Source organism: Notamacropus eugenii, chromosome 3, assembly GCF_028372415.1.
Source record: "Notamacropus eugenii isolate mMacEug1 chromosome 3, mMacEug1.pri_v2, whole genome shotgun sequence".
Classification (NCBI taxonomy): Eukaryota; Metazoa; Chordata; class Mammalia; order Diprotodontia; family Macropodidae; genus Notamacropus; species Notamacropus eugenii.
In genome coordinates, this window is record NC_092874.1 from 158213240 (window position 1) to 158230085 (window position 16846).

The following is a 16846-nucleotide window of genomic DNA, read 5'->3' on the forward strand; positions in this document are numbered from 1 at the left end:
TTGAGTGCTAGCAGACCTATCTGTCTGTGATGTTCTGCATCCAACAAATCCCAATTCAGGACGGTCTTTCTGGAGAAGCATAAGTAGGCTGGACACATTACACATTGCCATTTCAATAACCCTCAAGTACATGTTTTGATTAGAAAGGTTTTCTGAACTACATTTATTTCTACAAATTGGGATTTCGGTAATTTGAAACTCTTTTAGAATACTCATTCTGGTATTTAGGACTCACACTCTCTCTCTTACTTGATACCAACATATACATATATACATACATACTTATAGACACACATACATATCATCAGTCTCACAAGTTTGTTGTGATGACCAAATGAAATAACGTATGTGAAGCACTTTGCAATCCTTAAAGTGCTATAGAAATGGCAAATAGCCATTATTTTTTCAAGTTAAGAAAGGGCAATGTCTGAATTGTCTACCAAGTGTTAATCTACTTTAACCATGGATCCAGTGGCCTTGTCAAAGTCTCTCTGAAGTATGCATTAGATGATCTTCCTAAAAGGTGTGGGCACATGAAAAATGTGGTAATAGTAGTAGTGTTAGAGTGGCTGGAAATACTAACCACTGTCCTGAACCATAAGTATAATATATTAAATGGAAATATTTTCACCAGAAGCATCTAGCTGGTGGTGCAGCAGACAAAGCACAGGGCCCACATTCAACAAAACCTTAGTTAAAATGTGACTTCAGATACTAGTTATGCGATCTCAGGCAATTCACAACCTCTATTTCCCTCAGTTTCCTCAACAGTAAAAGGGGAATAATGATAATGATTTATAATAATAATAACACCTTTGCTGTCCAGTTGTAATGATCAAATGAGATCATATCTGTAAAAAAAAATGCTTAGTACAGTGCCTACTAGACAGTAGGCATTATACAAATGCTTAATTTCTTACTCCCTCCCTTAATATGGGAACCCCCTTAATGGATCAAATCAAAATCTATCGGTAATTTAGTTAATTAAATCTACAGGTTTGTTGAAGGCACATAAATTTGGGTGAAGCAACTAGCTCAGATTCACAGTGACACTAAATATCAAAGGTCAAATTTCAACCCAGGTCCTTGTAATTCTGATTCAAGGGCTCTGTACCTGAATATATAGTTTATGGTGCTTACTCACAGGCGGGTTGCTTTTTGTTTGTTTATTTAATTTTGATACGTGTCATTCTGCTCCTGGCCTTTACTTCCTTTTCAATCAGACTATCCTTTGAATCAAAGAATAAACCAATGATCAATATTGTTTCTGCAGTTTGGCATAAATATGTGTGCTGTTTGGTGGTGATGACATTAAGGACTGGAAGCCTATCTGGCCTGTTGGCTGCTCTGCTGAATGTTTACATTATATGAAGCATCATTTTTAAAAATAATACTCTCATGACTTATTTTTTGTTACTTTTGTAGTTATCACAATTCAGACACTACAATATTTTTTGACAAATTATAAGTGCTTAGAATTTTATATCTGAAAGAGACCTTAGAGGTCTTTCAACTCAGCTGCTTTACTTTACCAGTTGAATAAGCCAAATTTCATTTCATGGAAAAAGTTGGATAATTATGTTAATAAATTTATATAAAATGAATACAAACTAATTATAAGGTCGGTGTTATTCTGCATTCAGAAAAATTCTTGGTAAAGGAACTCTATAAATTATTACCAGATTTTATCTTTTCTACCTAGAAGAAATATCACTATGTGTTTCATAAATATGGCATAATATGAGTTAATACTCTTTTCTCCACTTTTTTTTCTCTTCCCTTTAGCTTTTGGCTGACCTAGCGGTGACTAGAACCACTCCCTTCATATTCCAGCAGAGAAAATATTCACTATGTTAACTTACAGTAGCCTTATGTTTCTAATCAAACCTCAGGACTTAGAATATTGTCTAGAAGTATAGTTGCAAGACACTGAATGTAAGCATTCACATTCTTTGTGGTTAAAAGAACCCTTTTAAAATATGAACAAATGACTGTCTTTGGTATTTAAAGCTATCTTTATACATAAAAAGCTTGTTTAACTATTTAAGCTGACTTGATTGATTAAAAAAATAAAACAGTCAAGCATCTTTTTTTGCCTCAATTTTTTTTATATTTAACTAGTAAAGTCAGGAAAAGAAATTAATTTAGTTAAGCTAGTTAACCTAGTTTGTGTCTGTGGATAGAACTGGCTTAAATGTGGCAGATGTAACATAGACTCTAGGGTTCAGTGGGGATGTCAGAGGGGGAAAAAGCATTGAATAATATGTCTACAATTTAAGGAGGCCATGTCACAACTCAAGGTCAGACTATAAGAGTTGGAGTCCAGCCAACTTTCAGGTTAGGGTAGAGGTTGGGAGTATTAATAATGGAAGCGCAGACAGTCCTATTTTTCTGGTGGTTGGTATGTGGACTTATAAAAGAGAGGAAAAGGACTTTTAGACAAACCTATCCAAGGGGGAAAGGAGAGAAAGAATATGATTAATTTTTAAATAGTTCTCAACATCAAGGTTACCTATCACAAAAGAGATGGTTGTTTAGTCATTTTCAGTCATGTCCAACTCTTTATGACTCTTTTGGGGTTTTCTTGGCAAAGATACTGGAGTGTTTTGCTATTTCCTTTTCCAGTTCATTTCACAGATGAGGAAACTGAGGACCTAGAGTTGAATGACTTGCCCAGATAGTAAGTGTCTGAGGACAGATTTGAGCCTAGGTCTTTCTGATTCCAGGTCCAGCACTATATCTACTGCACCACCTACTTTCTCGTCCAGCAGAAGTAAGTGAGGTGATAAGCAGAGGTCTGCGGCAGGAGCTTTAAAGTGAATGTTGGTCACCCAGACTCTAGGGGACTGGGGAATAAAAAGCAGACATGAAACCTAGGGACAATTAGAGGACTCTCATGAGGAACGGCAGCATGATAGAGTGAATAGAACACCAGCTTTGGGATGAGAAAGACCTTCATACAATCCCTAGTTCTCCTCTGACATACTAGGTGCATGACTAGTAAAATTCACTTAACCTCTCAGTGCCCTCACTCAGCTCTGTAAAACTATAATAGCTGCACAGGTCTGGACCTGCATTTGTGAAGTCTCTTTCTTAGAACATCCCTTTTACCAATGAAATCATAGGTCTTGTCCCCAAAATAAATAAATTAATCATGATGGCATACCAGGCAGATCTTAAACGCTGGAGGAACAAGGGGGAGGAGACATGAAGCTCCTCTGCTTGGTAACTAAATCACAATCAATGAAGAATTGTAAGCTGAAAAAAGGAGCTCAACTACTAGGAATTACAGTACCTGGATCCAAGAAGGCTTGATGCTTACTTGGTGAGCTACTGCCCTAAGAGGCCATACAGTAGCAAAGGGGATGATAATAATACATGTAATACCTATCTCATGAGATGAGGAAGACCGAATGCAATATGCAAATCAATATAAATGTCAACTTACTCAGAGCTGCACAGGGTCTGACAGAGATAGAGGTTCTGGCTTGGTCAGTTTCGGCCTCTGCCTAGGGCTAGCACTGATCTTAGAGAGTGATGTAGGGATTAGACCTAGAAGCATAGTTCAAAGAGTCCCAGCTATGAATCTTAAAGATTTGTAAAGATAGAAAAAATAGGCAGAGAATCATTTGATTTTTAGCTTAAATGTTAAATTCACCAACTGGTAATGGCGATGCTTTGAGAAATCTATAATAGCACAAGAAGTTTTGCCTTCATGACCACAGCCTTCTTTTTAAAAGCATGTACTTATATTTTACATAAAATGACTTGATTGACAAGAATTCAAACTTCATGACTCTTTTTTGTTTCTTGGTCATTCTTGTTGTTTGTAGATCATGGAAAAGCAAAAAAAAAAAAAAAACATTTTAGTGGTGTGAGGAGAAGTAAGTGAAAAAAGAAGTAGGAAAGGCAAGTTGGTCTTGATTGCCTGTACAGCACATGGTCTAGAATCCCAAAAGCCAAGTAGAGCAAGACAATGGTAACAGTATTCTGGATGCAAGAGTAAGCCAGAACCTAGGTCAAGAGTCTTTGACCTCTAGCTGTATTTGGATTGATTGCCTTTCCACTCTTAACCTTTGTAAATTTCATCATTCCCTAATCCCCCACTTTTCTTTTTTCCTCACATGCATCATGACTCATGCTCTGCTAGATCCCACAACCCCAGGATAACCACAATAACTTTAAGATGCAGAAGACACTTATTAAGAAATAAAGGATTATAGAGGTTTAAAAATATGCTACATGGAGTCAACTATTCAGACAAGAAGATTTCTTCAGTACCTACTGTATTCTGCTTTAAGGAATTCTGATTTATAGAGATAAAGATAGAGAGATAATTATATCCATGAACATCACTATCTCCCCATCTTTATCTTTCAGTAATTGAACATACAGAGCACTCAAATCCTCTCCCTCATCTTGATGTGAAGATGATCCAGAGTTCTCACAGGATATACCAGTCAAATGTAACTTTTAGTATCACAGGAATTATAGTCCACCTCTGGTAGTCTACTTTATGAAGTTTCTAGACTAAATATATGGAGAAACTTTGACCTAGAGATTTTAAGATAAGTAGTAGCAGTAGTAGTAGTAGTAGTAGTAGTAGTAGTAGTAGTAGTAGTAGTAGTAGGTAGTAGTAGTAGAAGTAGTAGTAGTAGCAGTAGTAGTAGCAGTAGCAGTAGTAGTGGTAGTAGTAGTGGTAGTATCACAGGATTTATTATGTTTATTTATTATGACAGGATTTTAGAATTGGAAGGGACCTTAGTAGTCGTCTTCTTCACTTTCCAGATGGAACTTGATGTCTACAGTGCCTTGCCTAGTCACAGGTGACTAAATGACAAAGATACCTTTATAATATAGATGAAATATCTTAATTGGCAAAAACTCACTGGTACTAACAGGAGCACGATATTTGTGATCAGAAGATTTGGTTTAAACCTTCCCTCTGTTGCTTCTTATATAACCAAATCAATCACTCTATTCTCAATCTTTCAAAGTCCATTAATTGTATTATTATAATTACTCCATCTCGTATCTGATGCCCTGCGTTGTTTATAAGATACCTCTCTAACATTAAACTCATCACTTCCAAACTCACTGCTATGCTGCTAATTCAAGTTTTGACTGACTGTCTCCCTCAATCTCCCCTCCCTTCTGTTTGAAGAACTAGAGAGCAGATTATCAAACTTTTCTTAATACCTTAATGCACAGATGGCAGAAACTGGACTCTCAGGTCATTCTACCTTACATTGGTTGCCCTACCTGATTTCAGCTCCATAGAACCATATGCTCCCATGCCAGTTACTCCTGTGTCTCTTTCCTCCAACTTTCTATCTTCCTATTGTGTGTTCTTTCCCAATGAAATTATAAGCTTGTCAAGGACAGGAACTGCTTCTTCTATTTTTTTTCTCTTCTTCCTTCCTTCCTTCCTTCCTTCCTTCCTTCCTTCCTTCCTTCCTTCCTTCCTTCCTTCCTTCCTTCCTTCCTTCTTTCCTTAAATTGTATCCTAAGTGCTAAGGCATAATGCCTGGCATGTCATAGGTGTTTAATAAATTGGACTGGATTGTATGAAGTAAGCTATATCTGTACTGAGAATATTAGGCACTATTTATGGATCATTTGCCCATAACAGTAGTAATACCTTTAAATTTCAACTTGTCTATATCTTTGAACACATGTGGTAATTCTCTAAGCTCTGCCTCCCCTTCCTTCCAATGGATATAAGGGGAGGAAAGCATGAAGGATCGAGTCTTGACTTTGGTTTCCTGATATGTAAAATTAAGGGTTTGGCATGGAAAATTTTAAGGTCTCCAACCATTCTAACATTATCTATGAATTTATAATTTCCAAATCTGTAGAAACAAAGGCATTCTGGAACTTCATATCAAACCTCCCTCCTGTTTCAAACTGAGGGACTCACTACTCCATTGTTTCTCATTATTTTCCAGAGTTCCCTGGCATCTCTCTGCCACCTGAAACCAGTGGGAACATTTTTGTTGATCCAAATTGAATAGAATGAATTTGAATAAATATTCTACTTAGATGAGCAAAACAAGTTTTGATTTGTATACTGATATTCTTTGGGGAATATTTTCTTTAATGACCCAAACTCTAATAGCATCTCAAAATCTACATTTATAAAGGTAGGACAAATTCACTGTTTTGCTGAAATTTGACTCAATCTAAAAATCTTTCCACTGAAAGTCTCTAAATTGAAATGTAAGGATGGGAGAATGTTTTCTGCCAAATTGGAAGCACCTCAGTTTTCAAGAGTTCTCAGTTTGGAAATGAATCAAAGAATTCTGGGTGCTCAAGTTCATTTGCCCTCAGCAATAAGCAACTTTATTTTCTTAAACTAAATAAGAGTTTTAAAAATGTGTATTTAAAAGCTTTCTTAAAAGCAGATGAATCAGAAACATATGAGCTAATTTCTTCTTAAGTCACTCTGGATTTCAAAGTCAAAGACAGAAATGAATCTTTCGTTAAAAAACACAACAAAACTAGGGGTGTTGCCTTGATGAACCAAGAAACAATCCTCATCCTTCAGAAAAATAATAGATGGCGAAGGAAAAGAAATACATATTCATTTAGAGCATATTATCTCATTTGACAGATAAGATCTATGTCTTTATTTCTTTGGGGGATATTTACATGTTGGGAAAATAGTTCTGATAATTCATACATGCTGTGGAAAAAATTTATTATTCTGAAGGTAAGAAATATTTATAAATAGCCTATTTCCACATGAAAATGTACAGATACACCTATCAGGTATCAGAGAGAGAGTGCTGGATTTGGAATCAGTAACCTTTCTCTGTCTCAGTTTCCTTCTCTGTAAAATGGAGATAATTGCATTTACTTTACAGAGGTATTGTGAGGATCAAATTAGATATATAAAGGGCTTTGCAAATCTTTAAAAGGCTACATAAATGCTAACTTTTATACAATTGGATATAATCAACTATCAATGAAGGCTCCATGACTCCACTAATACCCAGCTCATTTGAAAATTATTTGAGTTGAAAAAAAATTAAGCATCCGAAAATGTGCCGAATTTTTCTAGTTTCTGTGTTATTGTTGTTTTGTTTTTAAAGAAGGTTATTCTTAACAGATTACTTTTATGGTACTCTTCCGTAGCCTATTTAAAATGTCAAACTTGAAGTGCACTGGAAGGATCACATTGTACAGGTGAGATTATATTATAATCAGGGCTTCCTGGTTCTGCTATTTTTACCCAAATCTAAACTTTGGTGGGCTGAATAACAAAACTCTATAATATACAGTATAAGTGTCTGACTTATTTTGTGGGTGAGGGATGGGTAGAAAAAAGCCTAGTGTTTCAGAAGCTTTTTTACATTTTCATTACAAATTCCTTAGTTTGTTTGGCACTTAGATTTATAATGTAATTCATGTTACTTAATTGGACATTTTTTGCATATGTCATAACCCATAATTCAGTTCAAGTAACCATAAAGATGGAAAATAACGTGTAAATTGAGTATAACACAGGAATTTCATTGGTGAACTAATATCCCAAGGAGATAACTGACAAAAGAAAGATTCCATGTGTACCCAAATATTTATAGCAAGGCTTTTTGTGCTTTCGGAACATCAGAAACAAGTGAATGCCCATCTGTTGGGAAATGGTGATTGTGGTAGCTAATGGAATTGAGTATTATGATGTAAACATAATGAATACAGAGAAGCATGGAAAGATATATGAACTGATGACACAAAGTGAAGGAGTAGAGCATGGGAAATATGTACGTCTAAACTGACTATAACTATTTTTTGTAAATGGAAAGAACAAGAACAATGTAATAATTTAAACTGAATATTGTGAAATTATGATGAAACTAGGCCCCCAAAATATATATAGCAAGATATTTCCCCTAACTCCATTGAGGTTAAAGTTCCATAAAGGTATGGAACAATTTATTGACTAGTTTTGCTGATTTTTCTCCTTTATTTGTTATTTCTTTTTTAGAAAAATACAGTTTAAAAATGAAAATTAAAAAAAATAATTAATCTTATTGTTATTTCTATATTTTTAATATCTTTTTTCCATATTTGTCATAAGGTATGGCTTTCTAGAGGTAGGAAGAATAGGAATATAGGGGGAAATGTGGCTTGTACTGAAACAAAAAAAAATTCAATCTATATTTTAAAAAAAGAAGATAGAAAAGAAATCAAAGTTGCAAAGACTAGTCATAAGTGGATTTTTTAAATGTCAAACTGAATTATTCATAATAGTAATCTCCAAAACTCCAAAAACATTTGGTTATAAGATTCTATTGGTAAAAACTGACATATTGAGAGTGTGGTCTCTGGAGATCATGAAACAAGTCAAGAGGGTGACTCTTCCTGGGAGAAAGAAAGGGGCAGAGGAAGGTGAATTGGCAAGATGAGTGGCTAGGCTTTGTTTTCCTGGTGGTGGATGACCTTCTTCATTCGCTATCATGTTATTTGATAGGTTTGTGGGATTCCTGGAAGCAGAGAAAGAGTTCTGTATTTGGCTTCTTGGGCTCTGAGTCCACTGGCAGCAACAGGCATCTCTCCCTGCTTAGTAGCTGTTGCAGCTTCCAGCTCCTGCTCCTGCTCCAACTCCTGCTCCTGCCACTCAGGGGTATGTCTGCTATGCTCAGGCTCTCCTTGTTCAAGCTTCTTTGGGGCCTAATCTCCCATATTTTCTTAAGGGCAGGGAAGAGAAGAGACTTGCTTGGAGGGCAGCAGGGATGTAGAATTCTCTGGAAATGCTTTCCTACTCTTGGGCCAACATAACTGCCTAGGACCATGGAAGGCACAGAATTCCTTGTGATTTACCCCTCTAGGCTGTCCTTAGTTTTGGAACATATATCCTATCCATCCTCCCCTGAGGGTGAGAACTTGGAATGGTCCCCACTTTGAAGAAGCATAGTTTGCCTATCCTGTTGCAATAAGGAATTAACTCCCTTAGCATGACTCTCCCAAGCACAGAGCGAGGTGTGACTTATTTTCCCCCAGAAAATACAAATACACACTCACACACAGACACACACACACACTCAAAGTATGAGACCATAGAAGAGTCCCTGCTCCCAGGAGTCAGGAACTGTGCATTGTCATTACAATTCCAGATTATGAATGATGATGCATATATAGGAAGTACATAGCCTCCCTCTCTACCCTAATAAGACCATGGAAGGGTTCTACTCTTAGGGAAAGAGGCTGCCTGGCTCCTTGGACAACTGGACAGTATATCCACTGTGCCCATTCTCTGTCCTATGTAAGGGTAGAGAGAAATGCCCAGTAAATACCCATTTCTACCATCTCCCACTAAGAACAAGGAATAGACTCTAATTCAGGTAATCTGCCTGACCCCAATGCACATTGGGACTATTAATGCTATGGACTACGTCCATAGCCCAGGCCAGGGATATATGAGGTATTTTTTACTGCTGGACAGTGATGACAAGGGCTAGTCCCAGAATGATTTCCTGGAGAGAAACCCTATGGTCGGCCCTCCCAGCACAGTCTAAAATGGGAGCCAGAAAGGGGAAGAGCCTGGGGCAAGATGAGAAATGATTGCCTTCCTACCTGATTTCTTGGAAAAAAGTACAGCTCCATATACTCCCACTCCCCCATTCTTCATCCTTTCCCTCCCCTTAGGTACACCACAGAGAAGGAGAGCTGCAGAGACAGGCAGCAACTCCAAGCATTCTAAACAGCTCAGTTGCCCTCCTCTGTGCCAATGGGTTTATTTTTTTCTTCTCACATCCCAGTGGATAGATGTGTGAATCTCCTGGAGTGCATTTTCCTTTATTTGTAAGACTGCATTGAGTTTAATTATCCACTATGTATAATTGTATTTGACTCTTTTCTTCTGAACTTTCTTAATAAAAAGAGGTTGGCCTGTCTCTTGAACTAGATGAAAAATGCTATTTTCTTCATTTCTTTAACCAAATGCAAATGTATGGTCTCCCTCTTTATCATCTATCTTGGAAACTCTGTTCTTATGCTTCTTTCCTCTACCAGGAAATAAGATGAACTTCCCAAAATCCTTCTTGAATGATTTGTGCTCATAACTGAAAATGAAAGTAAGATCTGGAATTTGACATTTAGAATCTCTTGGAATCCTTCAGAATCTCAAATGATTTGAAAGACTGGACCTTGGGTGATTTAGCAGCATTGCATAATTAGCAAATATAATTTAGAAATGCAATGAAGAGTACATTTGGGGAAATATTTGTGGAATCCTTTAAATAGGGAAACTCAAGGGCAGAATGTCAGTTGAATATTTCCTTAATTTCACAATAAAGATTAGAATTGGAAATGGAAAAGAATGGCAGTTTTGTTGTTGTTTTACTCTGAATTTTGGTGACAGAAGCTATTTGGCTAGTATAAAATAGAGAAAATATATAGTCACTTAAGCATACAGGGAGGAAGGAAAATACAGATCACATTACATAGGAATTCTCTATTAGGTCCATGGGAGACCTCGGATGTTGCTCTCTAGTTTTCCAGCTAGGGCAGAGGTAAGGAGTAGTGTGGTACAGTGGCCAGAGGACTAGTGGAAGCTTCAGTGAAGCAAGTTTCCAGAGACTGAGATGTTGCAGATGCTTGGGACTCAGAAAGGGTAACCTTTGTATAAGTGGTTTCATTTTCATTCTTCTTAGAAACCTTAATACATAGATAGATGATTGTAAATTGCAAAGGGAGTCAAAGTATTTTTAAAAAGGCTTTTTGAAATGATTTTAAAACGCTGTAAATCAGTCATCTGATTTTACATTTATATGGTGATTTTTTTTAGATTTGAAAGAGAAAAAGGTCAAAACTATATTATATTCTTATCCTATGTATTAGCTTGATAGCAGTGCCCCAGATATATGGTTATGTGAAAACCAAACCTTTGAATCAGGTTTATGGCTATAGTAACTTTTGACATATAGGAAAGGAAGTGAGTGAGATGAGCAATATCTCTGTTTTATTCATTGAAGATGCATTTTCCTTTGGAAGAGACCTTTCAAATATTCTTTCTGGTTATAGGAAATCTGGCATGTTTTTAGTGTAAGGCATTTTCTCAGTATTTTTTACATTCCGAGCACAAATTTTTATAAAATTGTTATTCACTCTTACATCTAAAATGTTTTTATAAATATATAACATAAAATGTATTCATTGTAATTAAATTTTTAAATCTGTGAGTGCACATGAGCTCCAAATCCCTATATGTTTTAAGTACATTAGAATATTTTTTAATGAAACTGTGGTTACAGTATAGTATCTTATAAACTACTTAAAATGTAAACTGAACCGTAAGAGGGGTAATAGAATTAGATTTCTATCCATGACAGAAATACTCATTACATCCTGTCTCTATTGGCTGGTATAGAGAGAAGTGACCCATTAATAACAGAGCCTTTGAGAATCGTGTCATTATTAAGTTACTTGTTTGCATGTTGGAATCCTGGCTATGCTTTCTTGGGTCTTATCTTGCCTCATCACATATTCTTTTTTAAGTGATTTAATAAACTTTTTGCTAGGTGGTACAGTGAATAAAGCGCTTAACTTGCATCCAGAAAGAGCTGAGTTCAAATCTCATGTCAGACACTAACTTTGTGACCCTAGGCAGATGACTTAAGTTTTTTCAACCCCAATTTCCTCATCTGTAAAAGGGCAATAACAATAACCTCTACCTCCCAGGGTTGTGGTGAAAGCAAAATGAGATATTTGTAAAGTGCCTTGCAAACTTAAAATTCTATCTAAATTCTATCTTCAAAAAAAATCACCTATTAGGTATTTCTTTCTCTTGCTAACCAGTATCTCTTTCTCCTCGTAAACTTCTCTGGCATTTTATTATTCTGTTATCTCTCCCTTTCCTGGATTACTATGTCACTTGTCAGCACCCATTTGCCAGTTATGCACAGAACTCGTTTAGCTAGAAGGTAGTAAAGAGATCAAAAGAAGAAAGCATTCACTGAAAACTATTTGTTGATTTGTGATGGCAATATTTAAGACAATATTTTATTAATATAATTTTAAAAAATGAAAGATCAAAATTTTTTGATTATTCTGATAAAATGTTACAAGTAATTACTAATTTTTTTCCATTGATACATCTTAACAAATAGTACTTAGTCCCACTCATACCTGAAAATATCTCCCTTTACAACTTATCTGACAAAAGAGCATCTAGCATCACACAAACTCAAGGACTTTCACCATTCTGGTGAAGGTTTAATCATATGGTAGCCAGTAACATCTCCTCCATTACTCTTCTATATGATCCTTTGTATTTCTTTTATTGTTATTTAGATTTTATGCATAAGCTTTATGTTATTGTGGAAAAAAGTACTAGGCTGTCAATCCAGTTTGGGTTCTTGTCTCTCTGACACAATTAAATAGCTGTAAGACCTTGGGCATTTAAAAAGAGCATCTATTTTCCCAACTTTAAAATGTATTTGAGTTAGAAAAAGGACCCTGTGAGCAATAGGAATGGCCTGTGAGAGACTTGGAGGTTTAGAAGTTGGAATGTAAGGCTTAGGAAATGAGTTCAACTTGGCTGAAATGTAGAATATGTGTATGAGAATACTTTGAAGTAAGTCTAAAAAGATATGTTTGAGCTTCATTTGTAGTGGGGAGAGGTTGAAATTTCATACTAGAAGTAAAAAAGGAAGACATTAAAATTATTGAGCACAGGAATGATATATTCAGGCCAATGTCTTACAAAAATATTTTGGAATATGTATGGAGGATAGATGTTAAATGTGAGGGACTGAAAGCAGGAAAATTAACAAGCAAAATATTATAATATTTCAAATAAGAGATGATTAAGGTGCACACTATGGTACTCTGTGTGAACAGAGAAAAGGGGATAAAGACAAGAGATAATGTGGAAATAGAATGAACAGCTCTTGGGAAATGTTTGTATATGTGAGTGTATGAAGGAGAGGAAATAATCAGGAATAGTTTGAGATGATGAACTGAGGTGACTGAAAGGATAGTTGTGACATCAGAAGATGGAGGGAAACTTAGAGGGTGACTAAGTTTAAGGGAGAAGACAGTGGAACATTTTGGGACATGTTCAATTGGAGATGCTGATGGGTTATTTACTTGGAGATTTCTAGCAATTAGATTCTGATGCACGATGAGAGAATTCTGGAGGAGGATTAGAGATGGATATATAGCTGTATGAATCATGTGAGTGGAGATGATAACTGATTATATAGAAATAAAGGAGATTATCAAGGGAGAGAGCATGTAGAGAGAAGGGGACCCAGAATAATCTTGGATGATGCCCATACTTGGGAGAAAAGAGATGAACAAACAAATGAGATTGAAATGTAGGGTAGAAATCTAGGAACATCTTTTTTGGCTATTTGAGTATAGGGTTGGGGATAGAATGTGAAGGACTATTCCCTTTTCTGACTTGCATCTTTGGAAAATGGACATTGATGATTATTTAATGGTTCTTCATAATGTGGAGTTGCTATTTTCTAGTCAATTACATCTAGTCACCACACTTGCAGAGAGCATTCTCTGAGTATGCAAGGATGAAGGAGGGAAGGACTAAATTATGAAATGTGACCAGACAATTCAATCTTGTCCTAGATACCGAAATAGCACTCTGATTTCATTTTAATTCTAAGGAAAAAAAAAACCTGGATCCAATAATTGTCTTTTGGGAAGTTTTTCACAAATTATTCATAATCAAAACCTTAAAAATATTTCTCAATTTGACTCCACCTCAAGCAAAATGAAAACTTGGCAATTTTTGACTAAAGGCTCAAACTTTGGTCCTTTCTGTCTATTTTTATAACAATACCAAACACTATTCCTTTCTGTTATAGCATACCTGTTCTCAGTGTAAATATATAGCTCAACAGCAATTAGGATCAATTTCTTACCACAAATGGGGTCACTTTGATATTTAATAAAAAAAAACTTTTAAGAAAATAAAATGAACTGGGATATGATATTCTTTTGACTGCTTGGTATGTTGGCCAGAGGGAATTTGTTCACCAGTGACTGAATGTTTCTCTTGCTCTGGTCATAGCTGTGCCATCAGCTCTGGTAGATAAAGGTTCCAGAAAGCTGTGATGGAAAACAGTCTTATTTATCATTTATCCCCTTCAGGATAAGTACCTCTCTCCCTCCATTTTGTATCCACCATCACCATCCCACTGCCACTCAGTTAAAATTTTCTGTCCTCTCTCTGATCTCAGTTTCATTGAGAGCCCCTGAGGCTCTTCCATTGTAGAAAGAAGTCAGTTCCATTTCCTTCAAACTCCATCTCCCAGGAACCTATGTAACCGGCTCTGAAAACTTCTCCCTACATGAAGAGGTCCATATCAAAAAGCCATTACACAGGAAAGAGCAGTATCACTGAAACCAAGAAGGAGGTGAGGATACAGGAAGAGGCAGAGATAATGAAGGTTGAATATTGAGAAAAGGCCATTGAATTATGCTAAGAGGTCACTGGTAACCTTTGAAAGGTCGGTTTTATTGGAAAGATGAGGTTAAAAGCTCAACTACAACAATTTGGAAAGTGAATGGAGGGTGAAGAAATGAAACTAGCAAGTGTAAAGATTTTTCCTTTGATATTCCTAATAAAAGGGAGGAGAAATATGGGGGCGTCCATAGCTTAAGATGAAAAGTGGGAGTCAAGTGAAGGTTGATCACTAAGCTCCTATTAGCTCCTCCTGATATAAATTGAGCAATTGTTTCACTTCAGTTCCCCAAATCTCTGAAAATTCCTCACCCTGATAATACTGGTCATCTACATAATCTCTCTTTCCAAGGAGGGGACCACTTGCCATCACCCTCTCCTCTTAGTCCTAGATAAGGGCAAGAGAAAATGTATCCAAATCACGCAGTTTGGCTTGGCAAAAACTTAACAATGCTTTTTATTCAAAATTAATAAAATTCACTAGAGGAAAACCATGGCCTGTCAAAAAATGTGTTATATATAATTATTAATATAAATGGTTTTACCAAGTACAAAAAAGTGATATTTTAAACAGAAAAACTTAGCCAAGTGTGATATGAATATTCATTTGTTTTCTCTGGGTGAAATATACAAAGAAACACATTTTAAAGTAAAGGAGCTCTCTCATTTACAACTATGACCTCTGTGGCATTCTGCAAGAAGAAGGTTGGAGAATACCTTTTTAAAGCACATATATTAAAAGGAAAAGAGTTATAACTACTTAATTAGTTAAACAACTCTTCCCCAAATGATGTACCATTGCATTTTTTTTTTTTTGCCAAAATCTTATTCAGGTTTCTGTGAGATATACATTAAATAATGTCCCTCTTTTTACTAATCAGACCATTTTAGGAATGAAATTCCTCATTTCGGGAACTTCTCTAAGCCTCTGTAAATTAAAACAAAAAATTAGAATTTATCTTACTCAAAGTCATACTACTGTGATTCTCTAGAAGCAGCAATGATTCTAAGAGGTCTCCTAACCCCTGTCCAAATCTTGAAGTGTATTGCAAGTCCAGTACTTTTCTTTTCACTAGATATGTGCAACATCTACTTCTTACTCTTGCATTCTCTGAGGGAAGACAAGGAAAATAGTAAGATCAGATTGTTTCTTAGTGATTATAGTATCTTCCAAGGGCAGGTACTTACTGAAAGCTGCTCCAGAGTCGTTGAGTGTTTCAAATGTTCCAGATAGCTTAAACACTAAATCAAATATTGCTAACTGTTGGCATACCTCGATGGCTTCACTATTGGAGTGGTTTTAGTGCAGATGGAGACCACAATCTGTCCACAGCTTGTCTGTCTGAATCCTCCTATAAAACCTCTCCAGAGAATCCACCTTCTCTCCTTTACCTTACTACAGTAAAGGTTCTTCCATCAGGATTTTGAACACTCAGATGTTAGCACTCACTTTCACTATATGAATACCTCTTTCATTCCACTGTTCTCTTTGGTGAAGTGTTTATGTAACTTTTTATGAACATTTCATCATTGGTAATAAGTATTAGATATGGATGGAGACTGAACTTAGGATTTCAGTGCAAGAGGGAACTCCCATATGAGGAAATTCCTTCTACTAATGTGTCAGATCCCTTACTACAAGTAAGAATCCCTAATAAAAATTAGAATGTTCCAGATACTTTACTAAAAATAAACATTTTCTCTTCAATGTATAATCTTAAAGTAGCACCTCGAGCACCAAGAGGTGAAGTGACTTGTCTAAAGTCACACATTAATTATATATCAGAGGCAGGATGTAATTAAAAAATACTGGCATTTCATGTATGATTTTCCCATAATTCCCAGCATACACAAAGAATCTATGATTTGTCAGTGTGGGGGATTCATTAAGCAATTCAGCAACACATGTTTCACTTTGAAGGTAAGTCCTAGGGAGACCCCTGAAGCATATAGAGGTTGTCTCACTTGCTTAAGATCACATTTCTGTTAAGTGCCAGACACTAGATTTGAACTCAGGTCTTTCTGACTCTAGATCCAGGATTCTGATAATTAGGCAGGCAGTTAGGTGGCACAGCTGAACTTGGAAACCTGAATTGAAATCCTTCCCCCAAAGCCTGTTAGCTTTGTGAACCTGGGCAAACTACTTTAAATCTATCTGCCTTAATTTCTTCCTCTGTAAAATTGGGATAACAATAGTCTGGATCACTGAGGGTTGGTGTGAGGACGCAGTGAGATGAGATTTGTGAAGCACTTTGCACCCCTTAGAGCACTGTACAAATATTGGGTGCTATTATTATCAAACTTAGCTCTATAACCTTTATGATAATGGCAAATAACTTTTGTGGGAAAAGTCTCTTTATTTTAGATATCTTTCATTATTTATAATCAAAAGCTCACATAACAAATATACCTCCATCC